The sequence below is a fragment of the Lycorma delicatula genome, chromosome 8, assembly GCF_047948215.1.
Source record: "Lycorma delicatula isolate Av1 chromosome 8, ASM4794821v1, whole genome shotgun sequence".
Lineage (NCBI taxonomy): Eukaryota > Metazoa > Arthropoda > Insecta > Hemiptera > Fulgoridae > Lycorma > Lycorma delicatula.
Window position 1 is genome coordinate 142,534,041 of NC_134462.1, and position 23,476 is coordinate 142,557,516.

Here is a 23,476-nt window from a genome sequence, read left to right on the forward strand (position 1 = left end):
AAGAAAAAAGTAAAGGAATAAAATCGAATTACAAACGAGTTACGATGATATAAAATATTAAAATTACGTTGAATAAAATGAGATAAAGGAAGAAACAAGAAATAATAATTCAATTTCTAGATAATTTAATAGAAAAAGAATCAGATTACGTTAAATTTACCCTCAAGTGTTTTATTTCTTGTAACTCTAATAAATTTGAGTTTCAGCATAACTTCGCTCAGGCAAATATATATTTACAGAGAGTTTACTTGAATCGAAGGAGAGTTAAAAATATACTATACATGTTTACAACGATATTATAAAAAATTACTTTAATGTACTTCTGCGGTGAAGTGCAACCGTAGTTCATATAAAGATATTAAGTAAGAAAAGGGGTAGTTTAGACAGATAATGGAAGGCACGATGTATACACGATACCATCATCTTGGGATTTAAAAGGTCTTTTGAAATATAAATAAACTTTCTGAATCCTAAAGGGACAACGTGAAGTAAAATATAGAAAGAAAAAACCAGACTCGACATCTATTATTCCTGTTACTAACAGTAGTATTGAACTGTGAAATTTCAAATTTTAATAATGTACTGTATCATAGTTAAACCGTAAAACTGTATATATGTAATCGACTGCCTATAAAAATAATTAATCAGAACGGTAAACGTCACATTATTGAAAACTAGATGATGAATCTAGCACAAGGAACAGCTATTATAAATTCATGAATAACCGCAAATGTGGTTAGAAAAGCTCGGTCGTAATATTATTTTTTGTACTGCTGTATTATGTCGTTTGAATTACACGGCTGAAACTTTATCATAATGAAACAGATTTTCATTACGATATAGGTGTTCAACCGATGGAAAGCCTACTCTTTTCCACCCTCACCGACCAGAAGCGGGTATTGTTTAGTGTATCAGCTGTTTTTTTTTTTTTTTAAATTTGAATTTATTCCGATTTAGTAGTTAGCGAGCAGAAGTTAATTTGAAAGTTCACCGATAGGTAACTAAGCTTCTGTATTATTCGGTTTATCCTTTCGCTAATTATGTCGGATTCTGGGGAAGAAATATCTTTAACGCTGATCGATATAAAAGAACTTAGGTCTAATAATCTGTTTTTTTTAAAAAAAAAGATACTAGGCAAATAATTTATTTTACGATTGATTTTCAGTAATGCAAATATTTTTATATTTTCTCAGACGTAGAAAAAATACAGTATGCAACTCTCTATAATGGCTATTAACGCACTCTTGCGAAGTTTACGACGTTCTCCCAAGGCTCGTGTCATACTCGCACTCGTACATTAACGGCTGTTTTTAAAGGATCGTTGCACAATTTATTACTTTTCGTAATAACATTTTGTTACAGGTAACGATGTTATACTTGTTTAAATTTCAACTTTTAAAACGTAGCCACGAATCGAGTTTATTTTACCTTTGTTTTATTTTACATTTTTATAGGCCTACAAGACAATTACACATATAAAAGAAAATTCACCTCTTAGACACGCAAGTTAAGAAACGTGTAACTTAAAATCAATAAATCAATAAAAAAAAGAAAGGAACAGCGTAAAAATGACTCCTATCATCAGCTTAAGATATTCTGAAATGAGAATCTGTTTTATTTAAAAATTTCTTGAAAATCTGAACAAAAATATTTTGAGATTTTCAGGTAATACTATCGCATTGTAACAGGACCGGGGTAACGGATTTCATCCGATTAAAAAGAAAGAAACAGAACATAGCAGTGAAAAGATGAATCCTGAAGGAACCAAAAAAAACCTTTTCTTAGAGCAAAGAGTTCATTTAACAATTTTTTCTCTGTAATACAGACGATGGCACCACCGAAAGCTGTTGTTCGACCGGTAGGATTACCGGACCGGAATTCTTATTTATAGAAAAACGTAAGGGCACGGACAGTGAAAATTATTACGCTTGAGCAATTAAAAAGACAAGTCGGGTGGTATTGGTTCTGCAGGCCGAGGGATATACGACTAAATACTGCCAAGGACCAGCGGTCAGAGTCACTAGTTTTCTGAGGCCGTGTTCAGCGCAGTCGTGATAACAGCGATATCAGTAAGGTGTGGTTACGTAGAGTAAAGAATACGTTTCGATTATACCAGTTGTTACGTTCCACTTTTGTCGGGTGCTGCTACCTAGCGAGGGCTAGGGCTGTCCGGCAAGCTATGGTCGCACGATGTCCAACGTCATAATACCGCAAGGAGCGGTCATTATGATGTAGCGACTTCTATTCATTTGGCGCCCGAATCTGACCCAGAGCGGTCGTGTTGTACATTCAGTCCGGATGGGCGCGCATACTAATGTTATTTTTATTTGTATACTTATATGTTATTAAGTTCAATTATACGTGTTACGTTTTATGTTAGATGTTCGATTACATGTTAAGACTACAAGAAATTAAATAATTCAATAAGCGACAAGGCGTTGTTGCAATTCATCACCTATGCATCTACAGTTCATACTCGCTCTAAAACCTACCACAAAGGTTTTATGATCCTCTACATCGCAAGGAATCTAACACACCAGTGTAGACAAAGAACGAACAAAAGGAGTTTTTCTGAGAGTTATTGGTAAACGTAGTGAAAGTGACAGTATTATATTCATTCGTAAAATGTAGGGCAGTTCTTTTATAAATAGTAAAAGTAATATTTGCAGAGATTGAATTGTATGAACTTCAGACTTTTCTAGTGTTATCTTGTTAATGAAATATTAGGTTCTTTCGGTCATAATAACGTTTTTAATAAATTAGAAATTTTTGCCCTGAGGTAGGTAATCCCCAGGTCCGGAACACAACATCTACGTTCCACGTCCAGGGCGGTAACAGCCGTACTTATGTACAATACATATAGCTGGCTAACGGGGCTCCGAGTAAATTCCTCGGATATGCTTTTCTTTTGACCTGTTTCCACCTTCAGGTCCCCTCATGGATTGGATTTTTCGGCTACCTGCAGGATATGAACAATTTGTTGATTAGGATGTGGACATATACCAAACTTAGAGCTGGCGATGTGGCGGCCACGGTCAAAGTTATTTGCAGGTGCAACGGAGACCTTTCGTCGTCCACATGCCCCCCGCGATGGCAAGCATGTAGTTAAGGTGCCCATGTTCGGAGCATGGGAGCCCTGATAGCTTCGGTGTGTAGGGGCCTGGAGTCAGTGCAGAGACTGAGCATCCGCTCTCTGCCAGAACATATGCCGGTTCCACCGGAGTACCGGAACGGACCTCCAGGGTTGGTAGCCCTGGAGTTGGGGTGTACCCCGGCGGCTAGCCTTACTACAGAAGGGATTATTTGTTCATGGAAACTGAACAACTAAACGTGGCAGAGGGTTCACGCAAACACCCTCGTTTAGAACCGGCCGTTTCGCCTGAAGCAAAAAGGAGAAAAAGTGCGGAAACTAAAAGGATTGAGATTGAGGCTAGAAAAAGCTTACAAAAAGCTTTTTTTAAAAGTAGTAATGTACCGAAACCCAAATATTTGGTCATTACAAAGGAGGATGGATATTTCTCGAGGGTGAGTCCTTTTCTCATCGCTCGGGAGATAACCAAATGCGCTGGTGGACCTGTAAAAGAAATAAGGAAGACCTTCATGGGACTTCATGTTGAGACTGTAAATGAAGTCCAGTCTCAAAAGATTTTGGGGCTTAAAAAGATTGGAGAACTGGCTGTACATGTCGATCCCCACAGTACGCTCAACACCTCAAGAGGTGTGGTCGTCTGTCGGGATCTTCTAAATTGCACTGAGCAAGAAATTGTTGAAGAGTTGTCATCACAGGGAGTAATTGAATGTCGCCGATTGAACATGAGGAGGAATGGCGAAGTCCTACCTTCAGCCTCTCATGTTCTCACATTTAACCGGCCAACCGTGCCGGAGAAGATTAGAGCGGGGATACATCGATTGGATGTGCGGGCATTTATCCCGCAACCTATGCGATGCTTCAAGTGCCAACGTTTTGGCCACACCGCCACCATCAACTTGAAGGGGCAGCATTCATGTAGATCCAGGAATTGTCCTGTCTACAAAGAAGAAGTAGCTGTGCAGGAAGTTAAAACCCTGCAGAAAGTCAGCTACATCGAAGCCAAAAAGATTGTTAACGCCCGCAAACCTAGAGCAACAACATCTTATGCTGAGGCTGCGGCTACTGTTCCTGCTCCTGCTCCGATTGCTGTAGATGAGGCTCAGATTATAAATAAACTTGCGCCTACTTTGGCTAACATGATTGAGAGGATCATCGAAAACAAGATGAAACCTTTTGGCAATAAAGAATTTGTTAAGCCAAAGATAGTGGTACAGCCTGCTGAAGATAAGTCGATAAAAGTGAAAGTTGCTCCTCCAGAAAAGAAAACGGACACCAAACCAGAATGTCAAGTCCGTCTCAGCGAGATTCTTGATGAAAAGAAAAAGCTGATACCTACAGAGACTGTTATGGAGGCTCCCAAGCCTCCTGTAACTGAAGTGGCCTCTAAGCCTCAGAGGCCACAAAAAATCACACAGGGGGGGGCGAGTGTCCCCCCTCCCACAGGCGGTGACCGGTGCGACCCCCGTGTTGGGGAGCGGCCAGGTTGCCGCCTCTCAATCGGCGCCTGAAACCGGCGCCGATCCATGCCCGTCGTCGTCGGCGGCTTCGGTGGTCTCCGATACGGAGACCGGAAGCCTTACAGGCGACGACCTTCTCCGCGAACACGATGCTGTTCGTAGGATGGAGAAGAAAAGGAAAAAGGGATGACCGAAAGGAAAACCCAGACAATAATTTAATTAAAAATTAGCGAGTCGATTGTACAATGGAACATCAATGGATGTTTTTCAAACATCCATGAGCTCCAACGCTTGGTACATGACGTAGACCCGATTTGTATATGTCTGCAAGAAACGCATTTCCGCCGAAAGGAAAATTTTAAATTAAAAGGATTCGATATATTTCGGCGAGATCAACCGCCAAATGTAAGATTTAGAGGTGGAGTAGCTATATTAACATCGACTAGAGCTACCACCGAAGCGGTTGTTCTAAACACAAACCTACAAGCGGTCGCCGTTAGAATGAAGCGTCCGCTCCAGGTCACTGTCTGCAGCATATACTTGCCGTATTTTGATTGGAATAAGGATGACATAGCAAGACTAATTTCTGAGCTTCCCCCACCTTTTTTACTGGTGGGTGACTTTAATGCTCATAATTCTCTTTGGGGATCAGATCGAGTAGATCCCCGTGGAAGAGAACTGGAAAGGTTCCTGATGAATTCAGAACTTATTATTTTAAACGACGGATCAGGAACCTTTTTCAATGCCAGAGATGGATCGACGTCCTGTATAGATCTTGCACTTATAAGCGGATCGATAGCACCAAGGTACAGCTTCCATGTCATAGATGATCTGCATGGAAGCGATCATTTCCCGGTGCAAATTGTAACTGATGTTACAAGAACAATATATCCCATCCCTAAAAGATGGTTATTTGAGAAGGCAGACTGGACGAGCTTCACAGCTAGAACGATACTCCCAGAAACAACTGGAGTTATCGGAGACGATGTCGACGCCATAACAAATGCAATAATTGAATCGGCATCGAGATATATTCCCAAAACATTTGGGAAACTTACGAAAAAACCCGTTCCATGGTGGAACGATGAAATAAGTGAAGCTATAAAAACAAAGAAAAGGGCGTATAACGCCTTTAAGAAGCGTCCTAGTATAGAAAATCTTGTTGCCTTTAAGAAATACAGGGCGTATGCAAAACGTCTTATGATAGACTCGAAAGAACGATCCTGGCAGCAATACGTGTCATCCATCGACAAAACTACTACTGCATCAGATGTTTGGAGGAAAGTGAAGGCGATTTGTGGGCGTAATGATTTTGCTCCCATAACTAGCCTTCAAGATGAAGATGAAATAAAAGACACTCCATATGAAATTGCAGAGCTGTTATCCAATCACTTCGAAAAGGCCAGCAGAACGGCCAACTACGAGGAAGGTTTTCGAACAAAAAAAGAAGAACTCGAAGGTCTACTAAATTTTAGAACTGAGTATAATTACTCATATAATGTACCATTTAAAATGGAAGAACTCGCGAAAGCGTTGGAAAAAGCAGGTAACACAGCTGCTGGTCCGGATGAAATCCATTATAATATGATCTGGCAGCTGAATACCACTGCAAAACGCAGATTATTAGAACTTTATAATAAAATTTGGCGGGATGGAACGTACCCGCAGCAGTGGAAAAAAGCTCATGTTATTCCAGTACCAAAGAAAAATAAAAATTTAACAGACCCCAATAGCTGTCGTCCTATTTCTTTGACGTGTGCTATGGGAAAAATACTGGAAAAAATGATTAATAATCGACTCGTCTGGGTTTGGGAAAAAGAAAACCTGATATCACCGTATCAAGCAGGTTTTCGGCAATACCATTCTACCACTGATCAAATGATCAGCTTAGAGGACATTATATATAACAGCTTTATTAAAAGGAAACATTGTGTCGGAGTCTTCTTTGATCTTCAGAAGGCTTTCGATATGACCTGGCGTCATGGTATAATGCTCCAGATACATGAATGGGGCATTCGTGGCAATCTGCCTATACTGCTCAGCAACTACATGAATGACCGTACCTTCCAAGTACGCGTCAACAATGAATATTCATGTGAAAGAATCTTGGAAAATGGCATACCGCAGGGTTCGCCGTTGAGCGGTACCTTGTTTACCATTGCCATTAATAAATTGATACTAGCCATTCCAGTAGAAATCAGCAAAAGCGTCTATGTTGATGATCTGGCAATTGTGTATGCCAGCAACAAGACTGCTATGGTGAGGTACAAATTGCAACGAGCGATCAATGCTCTAAATGAAGTTGCAAGGAATAACGGATTCCAATTCTCACCAGAGAAAACGTGCTGTGTACACTTTTGTAGGAAGAGAATTCCTCATCAAAGTCCTGCGTTGACAATTGACGATAATCCAATACAATATAAAGATAGTGTAAGATATTTAGGACTAGTATTGGATAAATCCCTTACATGGGGATTACATATACAGGACTTGAGTGATAGATGCAAAAGAGCCCTAAACATTATAAAATGTTTATCGAATTTAAATTGGGGCTCAGACAAAGAGACATTATTGAGATTGTATAAAGCATTGGTTCAATTTAAACTAGACTACGGATGTATCGTATATTCATCCGCTAGAAAGTCGCACTTAAGAAAGTTAGACGTAGTTCATAATAGCGGAATAAGATATGCAACAGGCGCTTTCCGCACAAGTCCGGCGGCTAGTCTAATGTCTGAAGCCGGACTAATGCCACTACATTACAGAAGAGATATCCTTTTGTTAAGATATGCAGCAAATGTATGGGCTTTCCCTGCTCATATAAATAATAAATTGTTTACGAATCATCCTATGGCTGCAGTATATGAACATCGTGCTACCTATTCCAGACCAACCGAAATTAGGTACCACGAATTAAGAAGAAAATATGAAATTGCTATACCAGAGACACTAGCAATTTCTACTAGAGAAATACCGCCATGGCTCTTGCCAGCGGTAAATACAAGTTTGGATCTCTCTCAGGGAGAAATAAAAAAGAAACCAGCAGTGATCATCCAGCAGGAATTTTTAGCAACCGTCAGTAGTTATGAAGAACATATTAGAATTTATACTGACGGTTCTAAAACCGAACATGGTGTTGGATGCTCGATATATGTAAATGAAGAAACCCACTCTTGGAGACTGCCATATGTGGCCAGTGTCTACACGGCAGAACTCACTGCAATTCAGCAAGCTCTTCGCTACACTGAACACTATTGCGAAGAGAGAGTGCTAATATGTTCCGATTCATTAAGTGCACTCGTCGCAATTCGGAACAAGAACATTAAGGATGTCCTAATTGCAAACATCCTGTCCATTTTATACGTACTAAAACAACGAGGACAGCGATGCGTATTTGTATGGACTCCAGGGCATGCTGGTATTATAGGTAATGAAATCGCAGACGAAGCTGCCAGAAAGGCAACAGTCTGCGATGACTTGGATGCATTTCCTGTAAGAGTGGCAGATGTTAAAAACCGTCTAACAAACATAGTAAGAAACAAGTGGAACGCTGAATGGAGGAGTTTAAATACAAAATTAAACTCGGTTAAAACTTCTCCTTATAAATGGAAAAGCGACTTTAAGTTGACGCCGTGAACAAGTAGCGGTGACCAGACTTAGAATCGGTCACACGCGATTAACAAATTTATATTTGTTAACCGGCGAAGTGAGACCAATGTGCGGTGTTTGTAATAAAACACTGACAATCAAGCATCTAATAGAAGAGTGTACCATATATGAGGACCTCAGAAAGAGGTTCCGTCTTACAAATAATGTTAGTGCTGATCTAGATAATGGAAATGAAGAAAATATAGTTGCATTTTTACACGCCAGTGGACTTCTTAAAAGTCTATAAAATGGAAGTTTAAAGCTGTGGTAAGAGATACTCTAAGCGGTAGTTTTATATATACATATAAGGGAGTCTCGAAGCGTGGCACGTATAGTGACGGGAGGTAGCCCTCTTGCCTAGGCCATTTTGGCTCACCTGCATTCAAGAGCAGTGAGTCGGGGTGTGTCCGATGATGGCATGGGGGACCCTCAAGGGTGGTATGAGGGCGCGAGGCTATGGGTGTACGCCGTGCATGCCTATGGCCTGATATAAGAAGGATTCAACTGCCACGGCACTCTGGCACGACTGATATACTGCTCAACGGCGGTTCTGGTCGCCCCGAGGGTGCTTAAGCAAACTATAAATGAGACTTCGTAGAAGAAAGAAAGATATGGTATTGATTAGTTTAATTTTAATTTTAAGTTCATGTTCTTTTGAGAACCTATCTCAAATTTTAATATCGGGGCCCTTTACACCCCGTAAGTGTTTGTGATTGTCCTTGTCTTTCATGTTTTAATGTTTATTGTGAAGTTTGTGTTTTTAAATAAAATGTAAGGGCCCTTTACACCCTTACATATGACGATCCTGATGGAGATAATAATTTCTTTTAAAGAATGTGACGAGGGCTAATGACCTTAGCAGTCGATGCCCGTAAAAATTCAGTTAAAAAAAAAAATAAAATAAAAAAAAAAAATAAATTAGACTGTATTCTGGTTTTTATAATAACTTAACTGTCTGGTTTTCAATTTAAAACTAAAAGGAAAAATGTTAGGGCTTTTTATTAATAACTAAAAAATGATAAATCCTAACGCATTTTATTCTGAAAAATAAATAAAATTTCCGACAAAATAATTTTTATGAATGATTTTTTCCTAACAAAATTGAGTGAGTAACCCTTTAAAATATCAACCTTTTTTAACCATCTGTAAAAGTCACGTTTTCGTACTCATTTTTCCTAAATAAAATTTTTTAACATAATTTGGGATGAAAAACTGTTTCAAATACGTTGAAAGCTTACAATTTTAAATTATAAGGCTTTCATTCCTTCAGAATATATTTTTTTTTGTTTTGAGTCTATACAACCGAGAATTGAAGGAAATATAAAAAATACCTCAATCAAAAAGGAAAAAAAATAAGAATTTCTGAATTAAAAAAAATATTGTATACGGTTCTATATGAGATCCTTATTTTTTACTTCCTTGTACGAAGTAAAGGAAGTATTGAAATTGATATTTCCCTTGAAATCTCCATTTTGACCATCACTGTATCAATATTGACTAATTTCTGCGTGACGTGTGTACGTACGCATACGTATATGCATAATTCAAAAACGATTACCCATGGCATTTTGAAATTTTGGATTTAGGACTGTTAACGTCTAGTTGTGCAACTCCCCTTTTGACTGGAATCGATTGCTGAACCAAAAGTGTCCAAAAAAAAGTTCAAAATAAAAAAAAATCGATTTTTGTCTTAACTGCAGTAATAAGCCCTCGTTGAGAACCTTTCAACGACATTCCATAAGATGTACTTATTTATATTGATTCCAGTTATAGCTAAATAAAATTTTAATTACTGAAATATTTGGATCTTAGGGGAAAGCACATCGGTTCGAATCAGTCTTTATCTCAATTTTTTAAACTTTTTTTTAATTTCAATATATTGATTTATTAATAATTATTAACCAATAATTGTAAAAAAAATTACGTTAAATAATAATTCAATAATATAATAAAAAAATATTTGAAAAAATATCAGAAGTTATTAATGAAATAAAATTTTATGTACTTTCCATTTTAAAACGTGTATAAGTAATTTAATAGGCGTACAAGGAAGTCATGCGGTGTCATCAGATTTTTACTGAAATCAATTACAAACAAAAATCATTCATTGAAATTTAGTATTTTTCTCGCTAGTTTTGTCTTCAGTAATACTGAAATTATAAGCACATATAGTGAGCTACATTGAATAATCAATCACTATTTCATTTTTTTTCCTTTCCAGTGTAGCGGTATAGCAGAGCTATAGCGTAGAATTAGAAGGGAAAGTATTACAATCGATCCGATTTGACTCCTAAGAAACCCAAAAAACGGACTGAACTTTCCGGATTGTCATATGTAGGTGTCTGTATTCGTGCATTCGGTGTCGCAAACCTTATATCTCCAGAACTACCGGACCGATTTTGACCAAACTTGGTCAGATTATTTGTGTGTCTAAGGCATTGATGCCATTAAATTTTCAACATAAAAGGTGAAGGAGCTGTGGCTGTACAGTAAGTTCATCGCCTTGAGATTTCGCCTAATTAAGGTGTTTTTCTTAGGTGCATTTGTTAATAAATAAAAATAATAAAACTTTTTTGCAAAATTACACCCCTACCCCCAAAAAATGCGCTAAATTACTAAGGGTTAAGCGGGTATACAGCGTCAATTGTAGCCCTCTCACCACAAGGAGAGCTAGTGTAGCACTGACGTCAGCTGTTGTAGTCATCCGCCATGTTGTAACGTCATAGGTGAGCGGTAGAATTAAATAAATCAAAAATATTTAGGGTGAAAATAAGTATTTAAAGTGGCCACTAGTACTGCCACACCCGTGGGAATTAAATACGGTATGCGCATGTACTTTAGTTATTTAATCGTTGAATTAAATAAACAAAGAATAGTATACTTAAATAAAATGATAAATATTTTAAACCGAGTATGTATGTTTGTGTGCGCGCGTAATTCATGCATCAGAAAAAATCTGTGTGACGGGAAAGTCCTACTACTGTGTTGTCAACTATTTTTAAGGTTTAAAGATGTTTTTACAATATGTATTCGCATAGAAAATGAGGTACATCGTACTTTAAAAAGTCTAATTTAAAATCACATAAAGGATCCATTTAAATGAAATTTTCATAACGGGAAATGTTGATTATCGTAGAAACGCTACGTTGAATTAGGGGAAGGAAAACCATTTTAAATTATAAAATCCTTTTTTCCTAATATGTGCGTTACAACCTGTTCAACTAGCGATCGATAAGCAACCCCGTACGACCCGATGAGATGAAGATATGTATGACATGTAAATGAGGTGTAATGTTGCACAAACCCAGGCCGACCGTTCCTGGAACGTGTGTTTAACCCCGACCACCAAACAACACCGGTATCCGCTGTAAAATATTCAAATTCGTATAAAAGCAACTAATCTTTACTATCGTTTGAACTTCGGAACTTTTGACTTCAAAAATCAGCTATTAAACAACCGATCTGCGACCATGAGTTAACCGCTAGACTACTCCGGTGGACTATTTTATCATTTTATTTATTTATTTTTCACTAGATAAAAATATTACAAAGAAAAAAAATGAAATAATTTTCTAAAAAATGTAATCCTTTTGTCTTGTAATATTGAAAATTTTGTTTCGTTAAAATACATACTTAAAATTTGTCAAATTTCTATATGTTTTTAATAAACTTCCTAATAATTATTTTCGTATTTAGTTTCTGTGGACTTTATTCAAACTATTTTACTCAACCGATCTACAAAACTCGTAGAGAATCTCATTCTCTACAGATTTTGTTTCGTACTTTTATATGTTTATTACCCATTTCACTAAGTAATGTTAATTCAAACGTAAAATAGTACGTCTTTCGACCTAAATCTTTTGTCTTTCACTCTAAATTTCTCAAAAACTATTAAAAATACAGTCGCGGGACTTATTGTTTTTTAAAATTTTTCAAGTCATATTTCACATAAAACCGCTAAATTTATCTCGTCGGAACCTAATTTGGATCCCAAGAATTACAGTCTAGCTTAATTTTACCGAAGACGCAGAAATCGAGCCGAAATCGTTCGCAACCAACACTAGCTAACAAAGAGTTTCCGAACCTACGTTTATACGATTTTTTTTTTTCACCAGTAAAAAATATACTGAACGTTTGTTACATTCTCCGTGAAGCACTCTGTGCAATTTATTTGATACTGGTTTTTTATCAAAAAATTAAATAAATAAAACTCATAAATGAATATAAAAATATTTCGATTTCCTTTGTATTAATTTTTATTCCTTTATTTGAAATTATTCTATTATTATTTTGTGAAAGAAATAAGCGTCGGTGGTATCTTAAGAGTATATTTTGTTACTGGCAGTTTTATTATTATTTTTATTTAACTTTTTGAGTTAATTACTTAACTCAAAAGTTAAGTAATAACCTTTCACCTTTATATTGTTATTATTATTATTATTACTATTATTAACTTATATTGAATTTCTTTTGAATCATAACAACCAAACAAACTGTTTTATTAAATTAACTTTAACATTATTTTACTTTCATTCGTATTTTTACAAAGGAAGTTTTTGTAATATTCTGCCGTATTTTTAAAAATAAATTTAATTTAAAGAAATTTCCCTTTTCTATAAAGGGTTTTTGTTTGTTTTCTTTTCGTTTCTCTTTCATCCTTTTCTCGTTATTAATTTTGAAAGTGTGAGTGTTCTGTGTTTCTGTGTATGGCGCGCGCGGACGCGTTTGAATTCATAAGCGGTATTCAAGTTTATTTAAATGCGATTCCTGTTGATATTTTATTTGTTTTTTCCTCAGTACCTCTGTTTAGAATTTATATTCTTCATTAGTTTACTACATGTTTTCTTATACTAACTTTACATATTCGATCCAGGTTTTTAATAATTGGAAAATACAGTTATCTCCAGCTTTTTTTTTTCTCGGATAGATTTTCACATTGTACGATTACAAAGAATAACGGTGGTTACATGAATTAATATTTTATATACGAATGAACAACGAGTGAGATAAAAATAAAATCGAACAGAAATTATTAAGTTTACTAAATTCATAAATTTTAATTAAGATAGCGAGTGGGTTATTTTCATAAATAATGACACGCTTGCTCTTGAATATTTATAAAGTCTACAAAACCGTAAAATATTACACGCGAACAAGTTTGAAGATATACGCATTTCGAAAATGTAAAGTCAGATTTACTTAAAGTATACATAAAAATTTCCCTATTCAGTTTCAACTCGTTGATTTCCTTTAAATATGTTTCTCTTTAGTTGAATACAAACGTTTTTAGGTAAATCCAAAAAAAAAGCTGTAAGGGGTTGCAATAGTTTTTCTACTTTGTAGAAGATCTCACCACCTTACCAAAAAATCGTTTTAAAATTAAAATAAAAACGGTGTCAATATGTCATTAACCAGGATCGATCGTAAAGTTCTCTCTGACAAAAATTGCCAAGTTAAACCAAATAAATATTATATTTGTCGTGTACGATCCTTTATATAACGTGGTGAAAAGTTTCAGACGCGTCCGTTCAGTCACTTGTTTGCGGCGATCGATTATATGAAACACGTCTTGACATTTTCTGAAAAATTGTTGAATTGAAATTCGAGCTGACGTAAAGTATTTTCATTTAAAATATTTAACCCCGAAGGACGTACAAAAAAGTTAGATTCCATTTTTTGGGAAAACGAAGGAAAGGGTTTTTCCTTCGTTTTCGACGGTAAAAAAGTGGGCTGATCATTTTAAACGTGACGGAAATACATTCAAGAAGATGAACGCTCGGGATGTCGAAAACCTGTACGACCGATGAAAACTTAAATAAAATTCACAATTCCGATTTAAATGATCGGCGACTAAAAATAAACGAGCTCATCGGCACCACAAACATCTCGACAGACCGCTTCCGCTTCGCTTTATACGATACTTTGAGTAAGAAAAAGCTTTCCGTACGACGGGTGCCGCGTTGGTTAACGGTTGACAAACGCATTCGACTAAACGCTTCTCGAAGTATTTATACTTAATTAAGAGTTATTCCGCTGAGTTTCTTCGGTTTTATAACGCTGAATTAAACATAGATTCACCGCTAAACGCCGTAGACCAAAGCAGCCGATCAAACAAATGGTGGGAGCAGGTGAAAGCGCGCCAAAGTGAAAACGGTTCTTCTCTAGGAAAAGTCACGGCTACGGTTTTCCGAAATTATTCTGGAGCGGTGCGATAGAATACGTGGAAAAAGGAAGGACTATCACTGAAGAATAATACGCTTCACTACTGAACCGATTGAAGCGAGGTATTCAAACTAAACGTCCATATGAGGCCAAAAAGAAACTCCTTTCACCACCATATTCGCTTGCAGATACCGGTCATTTCTGCAAAACTCCGTGACCTAAGCTTTGAAATGCTTCCACGTGTGCTATACTCATCGGATTTGACTCCCAGCGATTACTTCATTTTCCCAAAATTTTCACTTCTAATCACAATATACGGATTAAAAGCTTGAACGTTATTATGTCAAAGCACAGAGCTCCTAGTGTATCGAAAACTAGAGTTGTCGCTACTTGCGACAACCGTAGTCTCATCGATTTTGTATGCGGTTCCTGCACGGTGGTTCGCTATGACTATTAACAGGAACAAGGACGGATTAAAAAAGATACACAGGAGGGTATTTACAGAACGGTCTCGGATGAGACCCTCTGTGTGCTTTCTGGTGTGCCCCCTATTGATCTCATTGCTAGATACAGGGTTGAGAGGTTTTTAGGACGTGTGGATAATGAAGTCAGACAAGATATTAATAATGCATGGCAGGAAAGATGGCTGCAGGCTGGGGTAGCCAGATGGACCAGATCCTTGATCCCTGATATAGTTAGATGGACAGGCAGACGCCACGGAGAAATAGATTACCACGTCACACAGTTTTTAACTGGCCGTGGGTGCTTTAACGAATACCTCCACAAAGTCGGCAAAATAGATCAACCTACGTGCATGTATTGTAACGAACGTAACGATGTAGAGCGTACTTTCCTGAATCGCCAAAAATGGCAAATGCTAAGATATAATGCCGGTATTGACGGAAAGACTCCGAGAGAGATAATAGATCATATGCTCAGTAGGGTAGAGAATTGGAGAAAGGTTGTAGAGTTTATGAGGTCAGTCCTTAAACAAAAAATTATAGATGAAAGGAATATGGGTTTTTAGATTGTAGTTTGGGTGGACAGCCTCAGCGGTGAGAGCCAGCCAGCATGCTGAGGTGTGCTGGTTTCGATGAGCCGCTGAGGACTCCTTGGATTGACTGTTAGATTTTCTTAACTAAGTTAAAAAAAGGAAAAAATCTCAAAAGCCAACCGGTAGGCCTGACCTGCCATGCTGGTATATAGCCGGTAGGTGGGGAGGGCCTATTAGAGTAGGGATGGTATTACGGCACTCCTCTGGGTGGCGTAATACCATCAAGTCGGTCCGGCCCAGGAGAGTAGAGAAGTTTAAAAAAAAAAAAAAATCCCATTATACGGAAAGTATTAAAAAGTTGGAAAATCGTTGGTCTAAATGTACTGAATTGCAAGTTGATTTTACGTTAAAAAAATTCGAACCGAATAATGTTTCCAACGACCGTTTAAAAAAATAAGTCAATGTTATTTAATTCAATCTTTTTATGTAGATGAGGTTTTTGAATTTTTTCTACAATCAGATGTTAATAATTATTAATAAATCCATATATTTAAATTAAAAAAAAGAAAAATAATAAACAGGGAGAAAATGTTGCAAACAAAGAAAGAATAAAAACATAAGAGATGATAAATATAAGAGAAAGAAAATGTTAAAACCAAGGAAAGTATAAAAAGATTAAGATTAAGGTTTATGATGAATATAAAGAAGGAGAAACTTTGAAAACTAGAGAACTGTACACAAACAAATTCGATCAGAAGAATTATATCACCCAAAGAGCGATTAAATGATTGGCAACAAAAAACAAACGAAATGAAAAACAAATAAAAGAGATGATGATCAACTCCGACTTTATCGGGAGAATATTGTCCGACAATATCAGAGGAGTAATGAAATAAAAGATAAAATTTTTTTGCAATTTATCAAAGATCGGGCCTGTGTGCTTTAGCATATATATGTTGCTCTTGTGATGGCCTATTTTTCAATCACTCTGTAGTTAACTTCAATGTAGATGAAATTAAACAGAAATTCCAGAATAATTAAATAAAATTAAATAGAAAATCCAAAAATAACACGATTCTAAATTATAATTTTAAATTAATATTAAATAATCAGATATTTCACCAAATCTGGTACATAAACACGTTTGTAATAATGTCTATTAAATTATATATACGCATTTTTAAAAGTACATAAAATCTTATTTCACTAATAAATTCTGATTTTTTTTCATATTTCTTTTTATGTTCTATTGAAATAGTTATTTATTGTAAAACTTGTTTTACAATCACGGACTAATAATTATTAATAAATTATCATTTTTAAATTAAAAAAAAGAAGTTAGATAAGGAGATGAAATCTCTGATTCGAACCGATGTGCCTTCCCTTGTAAGATACAAATATTTCATAATAAAAATTTAATTTGGCTTAACAAATGAAAATAAGTACAACTTATTTGAAAAGCTCTCGATGAGGACTTATTACTTTAGTTAAGAAAAAGTCCAAAATCCAAAGAATTTGGTTTTATTGCAAACAAAAATGGGAGGTGCACAACTAGATGTTACAGCAGTCCTAAATCCAAAACTTAAAAATACTACTTCTAATCGTTTTTGAGTTATGCGAGATAAGTACATATGTACATACAGACGTCACGCCGAAACTAATCAAAATGGATTCAGGGATGGTCAAAAATGGACACTTCCGTTGAAATCTGAAAACAGTAATTTTTCTTTACTTCGTACAAGGAAGTAAAAAATGTTTCTTACAGAAGTTAAAGTTTTTTTTATCAAGATCACAAATTATCCAGATACTTTTATTTAATATTCATTCGCACACTCAAAAAATGGCTTTATATATTTTTCTTTTTTTAGCTATTTCTTGCTTCAAAAAAGAAGTTAATGTAAGTTTTTTGCATTTATATTTTCTACATCAACAGGCCTTCAAACCGGTATAAAAATCTTTCGCCCGTCCCATTCCAGTTGTCTACGGTAAAAAAAAATACGTTTTTACTTTAAAGATAATTTAAAAATAAAATTATTTTAGAATTAGATTCATCTCGCAAGTTCCTCATTGCAATTAAAATGTAAATATTTTAATCTTTTGATAGCCCTTACTCTAATATTTCTTGAAAATAAAATAGCCAAAACATTTTACCCCTTTTCTAGAAATTTAAAAAACTTTTTTTATTTAAAATTACGGGTTAACATACGAATAAACGGCGGATATCTAAACCGAATGAGATTCGCAGATTATACAGTTCTCTTCTTACAAGAACTAAAAAGGCACATACAGGAACTGCAGGTGGCTGGCGAATCCTACGGTCTAAGGATGAACCTTAAAAAGACCCAGGTCATGTTCAACAAGTTTTCCGAGGAAAGAAAAATTTTTGTCTCTGGAGAAGTAGTCGAATAAGTAAACAGATCGTTACAAATATCTTGGTCGACGAATTTCAACTGAGGGTGATACAGTCGAAGAAGTTCAACGACGAGTTAAGTTTTCAACAGCGTTTTCAAGAATAAACTCCCCTTTGCCAAAAAAAAAAGTTTTCGATCAATGCATCCTGCCAATCCTTACTTATGGAATCCAAATCTGAACATAACCGTTCAATCGTTACAGAAGCTGCGGGTAACACAAATAAATATGGAACGATATATGCCTGGCGTTACCAGACGGGATATAGGAAGATCTGTAAATGGATCGGAGAACAGACGAAAGTACACGATATGATCGTGAAAGCTAAAGAATTAAAATGGCGGTAGGCAGACCGTGTATCAAGATGTGCTGAAATAATGATTATGATGATTATCGTAAAGACGATAAAGATGTAAGAAAAGAATTTACTTTTCGGATATTTTTGTTGAAATATAAAACACACGCCGTCTCTTCGTATCTTTCGACTTCCTGGATAGATTTTTAACATTTAATAGAATCTAAGTCGTATACAGGCCTGTAAAATCTTTACATCAAATTTCAAAGTTTCGACCTCAACCTATTCCAAAAATATTAAGCGAAATAACGGTAAAAAGCTAAAAATAACGGTATGTAAAAGCTAAAAATAACAGTAAAAATTGAATTTTTTTTAATAATTTTAGAAACGTAGGATTTCATATCTATTTGCAAACAGATAAATATTTTCAAATCGACCATATGAACATAATTTTTTTTTTTGTCTTCAGTCATTTGACTGGTTTGATGCAGCTCTCCAAGATTCCCTATCTAGTGCTAGTCGTTTCATTTCAGTATACCCTCTACATCCTACATCCCTAACAATTTGTTTTACATATTCCAAACATGGCCTGCCTACACAATTTTAGCCTCCTTCCAAAATTAAAGCGACTATTCCAGGATGCCTTAGTACGTGGCCTATAAGTCTGTCTCTTCTTTTAACTATATTTTTCCAAATGCTTCTTTCTTCATCTATTTGCCGCAATACCTCTTCATTTGTCACTTTATCCACCCATCTGATTTTTAACATTCTCCTATAGCACCGCATTTCAAAAGCTTCTAACTTTTTCTTCTCAGATACTCAGATTGTCCAAGTTTCACTTCCATATAAAGCGACACTCCAAACATACACTTTCAAAAATCTTTTCCTGACATTTAAATTAATTTTTGATGTAAACATCTTATATTTCTTACTGAAGGCTCGTTTAGCTTGTGCTATTCGGCATTTTATATCGCTCCTGCTTCGTCCATCTTTAGTAATTTTACTTCCCAAATAACAAAATTCTTCTACCTCCATAATCTTTTCTCCTCCTATTTTCACATTCAGTGGTCCATCTTTGTTATTTCTACTACATTTCATTACTTTTGTTTTGTTCTTGTTTATTTCCATGCGTAGGACTTTATCTACGTCGTTCATTGTTTCTTCTAAATCCTTTTTACTCTCGACTAGAATTACTATATCATCAGCAAATCGTAGCATCTTTATCTTTTCACCTTGTACTGTTACTCCGAATCTAAATTGTTCTTTAACATCATTAACTGCTAGTTCCATGTAAAGATTAAAAAGTAACGGCGATAGGGAACATCCTTGTCGGACTCCCTTTCTTATTACGGCTTCTTTCTTATGTTCTTCAATTGTTATTGTTGCTGTTTGGTTCCTGTATATGTTAGCAATTGTTCTTCTATCTCTGTATTTGAACCCTATATTTTTTAAAATGCTGAACATTTTATTCCAGTCTACGTTATCGAATGCCTTTTCTAGGTCTATAAACGCCAAGTATGTTGGTTTGTTTTTCTTTAATCTTCCTTCTACTATTAACCTGAGGCCTAAAATTGCTTCCCTTGTCCCTATACTTTTCCTGAAACCAAATCGGTCTTCTCCTAACACTTCCTCCACTCTCCTCTCAATTCTTCTGTATAGAATTCTAGTTAAGATTTTTGATGCATGAGTATTTAAACTAATTGTTCTGTATTCTTCACATTTATCTGCCCCTGCTTTCTTTGGTATCATTACTATAACACTTTTTTGGAAGTCTGACGGAAATTCCCCTTTTTCATAAATATTACACCCCAGTTTGTATAATCTATCAATCGCTTCCTCACCTGTACTGCGCAGTAATTCTACAGGTATTCCGTCTATTCCAGGAGCCTTTCTGCCATTCAAATCTTTTAATGCTCTCTTAAATTCAGATCTCAGTATTGTTTCTCCCATTTCATCCTCCTCAACTTCCTCTTCTTCCTCTATAAAACCATTTTTTAATTCATTTCCTCCGTATAACGTTTCAATATATTCCACTCATCTATTGACTTTACCTTTCGTATTATATATTTCGTATTGTAAAACGAGAGATTAACGCACCCCTTTCCGTGGGGAACACCCGGTCACCAATCGGTGGACTATAGACAGTGATTTAATTACAGCGGCCTGTAATAAAACTATATTTTTCAAACCGTTATTGAGATATGAATTTCTGTTTATTGAATGTAAGAAGGTGGCAAAAATCAAAATACAGCGCGGAAAAATTAAAATGTTTATAGGAATATCTTAGTTTATTTTAACGTTAACTTACTCGTGTAACAGCTCGTATTAGAGAAGGTTAATCGGTATCAGGAGTTTAGAATAAGATAGGAACTCTAATACCTATGTTAACCGGCCGATATCTGTATCGTACGTCGCTTACTTTTGTGTTTATACACGTGACCGTGAGCGTGTGTTGTGTAGCTATAACGGTTCGCCGCGCGTTTTACGAGAGATGAATCCAAGGGTTGAGTGCTTAGGCGCGGGCGCACGCGTTAGCACATTCGTATTTACGTAGTTGAAACCGCAGCTAGCTGCCAGGTTAAAAGCTTACAGATAAGTAAGCGGTACGAAGGAAGGAAGATGTTAGAAACCGTAGGGCGAGAAGAGAATAAAGGATCAAGAGCCTTCTTCTATTGTGTACTATGCTGACACTGCCGGGTACCCTTTTGTCTCGAGAGAGCTCTTCGCTATATCCCTTTCTACTACAGGCCTATCATCAGAAGACTCTACTCCTTAGCGCCTCGCAGGCCATCAGTACCACCCGCTCGCCTACCCGACCGCCTTCTCTGTTTCACTCGGATCCCTTTCCGTTCGCATGTTCTAAAATAAAAGAAAGGAAAAATAATAATAGTACAAGGAAAAGAAGCACCTGTGAAAATAATAATAGGCGATCGAGCACGTAGCACTAAAACAAAGGATATGTTGTTTAATAAAATTAAAATAAATTAACAAACACAAAACTACAAACTTACACCGATTAAGACGTACACGTACAGACAAAAACATAAAATCCATAATAACTAAAATAAACAATAACAATAAAAAAGTAACAAATCGGTTTATCGTCCAAGAAAGAACCTATAAATAGTTTAAGCTTCCTTCCACTGAAATACTAGTACATTAATAGATACTAAATACAGATTAATTTGCAGACCGTTAGCTTTATTTACGTAAAGTAAGAACAGTCAAATAGCAAGAAGGATCCAAACAGAAGAAACTTTCACATTAAATCGGGTATAGAAACTCAAAAATTTAATTTTTGTTTTCAATTTTTTTTTTTTTTAATTAGTTAAAATTACAAGATTTTAATTTTTTAAACAAAAATTTGTAAATTTTAAAGATAAATCATAAAAACTGAAGGAAAGATATTTTCCCTGATACATCTCAGGGATGAAAACATAAAGTAATATCTAATAGAAGTACAAGGAAGTCACGTCAGAGTTTTTATTAAGTCGAGTTTTGTTTAAAAAAAGAGGAGTATTTTATAATTTTTGGTTTTATATTTCATATTGTATAATAATTGTGCACGTAAAATCAATATGGAACCGCATAACACAAATCGTATTGAATTTCTTTTCTGAAGTAAAATGTAGGTCACAACATATTAAAGAGAAAGAAATGCAAATTTTCCTCGAAATGTATTTGAATTAAAAAAAAACCTTATTTTGAAAATGTAAAACAAACACGTACGCGCGCGCTTGTGTGCGATTGCACATAACTAGCGGTTATATATCAAGTATCTAAAACCGTTTTTTTTTTAAATCTCTTTCAGAGGAAATCAAATACCGTATTTCTACATCCATAGCATTCGACTTTCTGTAGTACGATAAATATTATACATACCGCTCGCTATTTCTACCCGAAAAAGTCGATTTACAAATATCAACTTTCCTTTGTTCTAATAAAGTTTTATACTATTTTAATACTTTTTTTATTCGTATATCCACATTTTCTATTCGTTTGTTTTTTTTTACTACACGGTATAATTCAGTTAAATTATAAAAAAAAAAAATGATTATATATAAACTGAAAGTAAGTAAATAACCGGTGGAAATATCTGAACGCACTAGAATTTTGTTAATTCGAAACTAAAGGGACGAAAACAAAACTTCCAGTTATTATATCGATAATTTCTAATTTCTGAAGTTTGATCAGGATTCGAAGCCGGGACCATCTGGATGAAAGACTGAGATACCCGCCGCTTTGATACCGGACAAAAAAAAAGGTTCGTAGACAGTTTTAGTTTAGATTAAAAGAAAATATATAATTACCACACTCCGGACCGCTCACGTTCATTAGTAGTCTCTGTATTTCGTTTTTATCTTGTTTTCAGCGGTTTTTTCTTGTTTTAATCACGGAGCAGGTTTCTCGTTTTTGCGTTTCTTGCGAAGGGCTAATGCTCAAACTTTAAATGAAGATAAAACGAAAAAAATTTAAATAAAATTAAATTTAAAGAAAAAACCGTAGTAAATAATAAACGACAGTAATAAGCTACTAAAAAAAATCTTCAATTTGGACTTTATGAAGTCGCCGCCACTTTTAACGGTCGGTTGTTTGTTTATAATTCAGTACAAACTTTAACAAATTTTAATTTAAAAAAGAAATGAATAATATTTTTATCGTAATGTTTTTTCAATTTTCAATTTTTCTTTTGCAGGAAATAAAATTTAATAAGACGCTAATAAAATGCGCTGTTTCTATACGATGTAAGTGAAAACTATTTTAAACGGCGATACGACATTTATAAATGGACAAGAATATTTAATTTAAATGACTTAAAAATAAATATCCTACATTTACAAAACAGTCACGAACATAAAAGCATTTCATACCGCACTATATTACCGTGTCCGTTGCACGGACAAAATGATATATATCCAGACTATAAGTATCACTGCGGTAATATGTCTCTTACAAACAAAATGAAAAATACCGACGACAGGACAGCGTATTACTTATTACCAAGTCAAAGCCAAAAAACATACTGCTGTTAATTTTATTAACATCAATCACTATTACAACTAAAATCTAATCTCTATTCAAGCTGGATTGTTGACTAAGATTGCTGAATAAGATAAAGATATCTTATCTTATTCAGTCGGCTTACAGAGTTCAAATAAACAGACTGCGCGTACGAGTGTTCACGCGACCCGTTTACAAGCATCTCCTCCTGTAAATCCTGAAGCATATAATAGAAACTAATATTCAGTAATCACGCGCTATTATATTTTACAATGATATTATATATATATATATATATATATATATATATATATTTTAAATTAAAGAAATTAAGATATTTTATTTGAGTTTTTTACGAGTTGTGAAATCGTTAATTGTTTACAAATAGTAAAAGTTCAGTAATATCTCAGATTAAATTT